This window comes from Alosa pseudoharengus, unplaced genomic scaffold (assembly GCF_046254945.1).
Source record: "Alosa pseudoharengus isolate Yale_2024_CS ecotype anadromous, Long Island Sound unplaced genomic scaffold, YU_APseudo_1.1 YU_APseudo_1.1_scf_24, whole genome shotgun sequence".
Classification (NCBI taxonomy): Eukaryota; Metazoa; Chordata; class Actinopteri; order Clupeiformes; family Clupeidae; genus Alosa; species Alosa pseudoharengus.
This window is the reverse complement of record NW_027468689.1, coordinates 2,725,074-2,730,073: the sequence shown is the minus strand read 5'-3', so window position 1 is coordinate 2,730,073 and position 5,000 is coordinate 2,725,074. Positions and strand designations below refer to the sequence as shown.

Here is a 5,000-nt window from a genome sequence, read left to right as displayed (position 1 = left end):
AAGCCATCCTATCCACAATAGCCTGTAGGCTGTGTGTGTGTGTATTAGACGTAGAAATAGCATGTCTTATGACAGACATGAACATAGTCATTATCATGACGCTCTGCCATAGAAAAGAAAGGTAATCATATGTCATGGTGTTCTCTGCGATGTGTTTGTCTGTCGTTCTAGGGCAAAATTACAGACATTACAAAGAAATACTATTTACTATGGCCCTTTATTATAGAAGCCTCTTGCTAGCTGTGTCTGTGGCTGGTTGTTTCACATGTCAATCAAAAGGCTCCTTCCCATTGCTTTAGGAGGCACTAGGCCCCGTGGTGATTTCAGATCAGTTGACATTTCAGTATAGAATACATATGCTGCAGCGCAGGACACTGGTTTCCGCTGTGTAGAACCAACATAACGTAGCGTCCTAAATCTGTCTACAGATGACCATCGATAAACGAACCATAACTAACGATAAATCAGCTATGTGTGTGTGTGTGTGTGTGTGTGTGTGTGTGTGTGTGTATTAGATCAGCTGTGTATGCCTCACTCATAGGCATAACATATTGGGGGGGCACGTGGGGATGTAACCCCCCCCCAATAATCAAAACTGGCCAATGCAACCCCCCAATAATCATATCATCATGAATGAAACTGTTTGAAAGTGTGACCTATAAAGCTGTTGCAATGTTCAACTCAAATTTTCGATAGCTCAGCCAAAGGCCTCCGTGCTATTCGGCTGCTCGGCTGCTCGACTGTGACTCGCTGATGATTGGGGAGTCACGGTCTGAGTATGTGGCAGGAACTCCGGGAGTCATCTGGACTCATGTGGCGTCATGAGGTTTTACTGCCAACAGGTGACACTTTACAGCACAGCGCAGCGCAGTGCAGAGCTGTCTGAACGTGTGTGACATCTCCGCACAGTGCTGTCTGTCTGAACGTGTGTGACATCTCAGCGCAGTGCTGTCTGTCTGTCTGAACGTGTGTGACATCTCAGTGCAGTGCTGTCTGTCTGTCTGAACGTGTGTGACATCTCAGTGCAGTGCTGTCTGTCTGTCTGAACGTGTGTGACATCTCAGTGCAGTGCTGTCTGTCTGTCTGAACGTGTGTGACATCTCAGTGCAGTGCTGTCTGTCTGTCTGAACGTGTGTGACATCTCAGTGCAGTGCTGTCTGTCTGTCTGAACGTGTGTGACATCTCAGCGCAGTGCTGTCTGTCTGAACGTGTGTGACATCTCAGCGCAGTGCTGTCTGTCTGTCTGAACGTGCGTGACATCTCAGCGCAGTGCTGTCTGTCTGTCTGAACGTGTGTGACATCTCAGCGCAGTGCTGTCTGTCTGAACGTGTGTGACATCTCAGCGCAGTGCTGTCTGTCTGAACGTGTGTGACATCTCAGCGCAGTGCTGTCTGTCTGTCTGAACGTGTGTGACATCTCAGCGCAGTGCTGTCTGTCTGAACGTGTGTGACATCTCAGCGCAGTGCTGTCTGTCTGAACGTGTGTGACATCTCAGCGAAGTGCTGTCTGTCTGAACGTGTGTGACATCTCAGCGAAGTGCTGTCTGTCTGTCTGAACGTGTGTGACATCTCAGCGCAGTGCTGTCTGTCTGTCTGAACGTGTGTGACATCTCAGTGCAGTGCTGTCTGTCTGAACGTGTGTGACATCTCAGCGCAGTGCTGTCTGTCTGAACGTGTGTGACATCTCAGCGCAGTGCTGTCTGTCTGAACGTGTGTGACATCTCAGCCACCACCAGGGCAGCACTCCCCAGCTGGAGCTGATGCCGTTAGATTTGTAGGGTTTGGGGGGGGGGGGGTACAAGCTGCTGGGATGGATTGTGAGTGGGGTATTGGGGGGTACAAGCTGCTGGGATGGGTTATGTGTGTGGTGGTGATGGGGGGTGGGGTGAAGGAATGTGACCCTCGACAGGAAATGCAACTGTCTGTTATCCCGGCGAACAGGAAGTGCTCCCGTTGACCTGGTTGGAGGGTTGTGTGTGTGTATGTGAGACAGCGTGGCCGTGTCCTGTCTGAGAGGTGTGTGTGTGTGTGTGTGTGTGTATGTGTGTGTGTGTGTGTGTGTGTGTGTGTTTGTGAGACAGCATGTGTGTAAAGTGTGTGTTTAAGAGGTATGTGTGTGTGACAGCGTGCACATCCGTGTCCTGGTAATTAACCTGGCTTCCTTCCTCACCCCGAACCTGTGAGGACGCAGCCATCAGTCATCTGTCACCAGGCTGGACCCACAGGCCAGGCCGCATAGTGGACACACACACACACACACACACACACACACACACACACTCACCTCCCCAGAGCTGCCCTGTCAGAGAACAATCACAATCACAACATCAAAAATGACGATTTCCTGTGTTGTTCCTAATGATTTGTGTGTGTGTGTGTGTGTGTGTGTATGTCTGTATGATGGGTTAAAGGGATATTCCACCATTTGGTGAAATACACTCGTTTTCCACCTCCCCTTGAGTTAAACAATTGAGTTTTACCGTTCCCCAGTTCATCCAGCCATTCTCTGAGTCTGACAGTAACACTTTTAGCTCCAGCTCATTGAATCAGATTAGACCGTTAGCTTATAGGAGTTTAAATCAAGGGGAGGTGGAAAACAAGTGTATTTCCCCAAATGGTGGAATATCCCTTTAAAGGTTGTATAAGCGATTTCAGGCCCAAAAAAGGCCCAAACATAAATGATCACATTCATCTAATCTTTCCGACACGATCCGATACAGATCTGTAAACAATTGCTACCAACCAGTGTTGGCAACCACTCAAAGGCAAAATAAAGTGTTCCAATCAGTAACAGATGATATGCGCATTTAGGAGAGTTTCAATTGCACGGGAGGGGGAGGGAGTAGCTCTCTGTTTTGTTTGAACATCAACAGAAGTGATGTTACCCCGCAATCGCTGATACAACCTTTAAAACCAGAAATGGAGTGTGTGTATGTTACTGAGTGTGTGTAACAGTCGACACACACCTCCCCCCGGACTGCCCTGTCAGAGAACAATGACAACATCAAAAATGATGATTTCCTGTGTTGTTCCTAATGGTGCGTATGTGTGTGTGATGGGTTAAAACCAGAGATGAAGTGTTTGAGTGAGTGTTACTGAGTGTGTGGAGTATGTGTGCATGTGTAGGTGTGTGTGTGTATCTGTGTGTGTGTGTGGTGTCATGCATAAAACCAGACCGCGAAGGTTTATTTAAAGAATGTTTAAGCGTATGTGTTTGTAATTTCAATCTGTAAACCAGAGTGTTTGTGTATTTATTTGTGTGTTTGTGTGTGTGTTAGGGTAAAAGACTGAGCCAGCATATGTGTGTGTGTGTGTGTGTGTGTGTGTGTGTGTGGTGGATTAGCTGTTGGCCTTGCATGGCAGAAGTGTGTGTTGTGGTCATGTGACTAAGGGATTATACGGTGACCTGTCCAATAACTTCTGCCCCAGAGGCTCACCAGCTTTTTGAAGTCCTCCTCCCTTCAAAACCTCACTACCCCCTTTATCAACATCACACACACACACACACACACACACACACACACACACACACACACACACACACAAAAGAGTCCTCTACTCCCTCTTTATCATCATCTCTGACGTGGAACGAGGATCCATTTTCTCCAGAACAGTTCTGGAAAGCAAACAGAAATAGTTGATATAAAAGCATAGAAGGGCAATAGTCAAACAATAGTTTACAAAGTAAAGAATAATAATACAATAATAATAATAAGAAGAAATCATAAAACACACAAGGTGATAGTACACAAAAGCATAAAAGGGCAATAATTAAAAAATGTTTAAAAAGAAATCATTAAAAAAAAAGCATAGAAACTCTAAAAATGTTAGCTGAAAGACTTTCCCAGGTTTAGAAATGTAAAAAATAAGTGAGCAGTTAGCAGAAAGCATCTGAGAAAAGTTTGGTCTTAAGTCTAGATTTAAAACTGGCTACAGTTTGAGTGAGTTTTGATCTCATCTGAAAGTTGGTTCCAGAACTGAACTGCATAATAACTAAACGCTGCTTCACCATGTTTAGTTCTAACAGTAGGTTTTACTAACAAGTATTTCTCCTGAGACCTGAGAGGTCTGGAAGGTGTGTACTGCTGAAGCATGTCTGCTAGGTAATTTAGTCCCGTTCCATTTAGTGATTTAGCGCTTTAAAGTCAATTCTGTGACTTACTGGAAGCCAATGCAGGGACTTAAGTATTGGAGTAATGTGGTCAATTCTTTTAGTTTTTGTGAGAACCCTAGCCGCTGCATTTTGTATCATCTGAAGCTCTTTTTAGAAAGCCTGTGAAAAGCCCATTGCAGTAGTCAACCCTACTGGAGATGAGCATGAATAAGTTTTTCTAGATCATGTTTAGACATTAGCCCTCTAAGCTTGGCAATGTTTTGGGTGGTAAAAAGCTGGTTTAGTTATTGCTTTCGTGTGGCTGTTTAAATTTAGATCATTGTCAATCATGACACCAATATTTCTAACGGTATCCTTTGCTTTAAGTCCTTTAATATCAAGTAGAGTGACAACCTTTAGTCTTTCCTCTTTATAACCAAATATAATTACTTCAGTTTTTTCTTTGTTCAACTGAAGAAACTTTTGAGACATCCAGTTGTTAATCTTGTCAATACACTGACAAAGAGATTCAAGGGGACCATAGTCATTAGGCGAAAGAGCTAAGTAAAGTTGGGTCATCGGTATAGCTATGATAGGATGGTTTGTGATGGTTTGTCTAAGTGTGTGAGGACACACATCCTCCCGCCTCAAACACTCTGAACAGTCTCTGAGATTTGTACAGCTTCCTTCTGTTTCTGATTCATCTCAGTGTGGTCACCGTCTCCTTTCTCTCTTCTCCTTTCATCTGTGTGTGTGTGTGTGTGTGTGTGTGTGTGTGTGTGTGTGTGGTCACCGTCTCCTTTCTCTCTTCTCCTTTCGTCTGTGTGTGTGTGTGTGTGTGTGTGTGTGTGTGTGTGTGTGGTCATCCTCTCCTTTCTCTCTTCTCCTTTCCCCATGTCTCTCTCTGT

General features: G+C 45.0%; 1 protein-coding gene across 4 annotated transcripts in view; it reads left to right on the top strand.

Moving 5' to 3' along the window:
• bin1b (bridging integrator 1b) overlaps positions 1-5,000 on the top strand; it is a 33,921-nt gene that overhangs the window by 6,132 nt on the left and 22,789 nt on the right. The window lies entirely within an intron of this gene.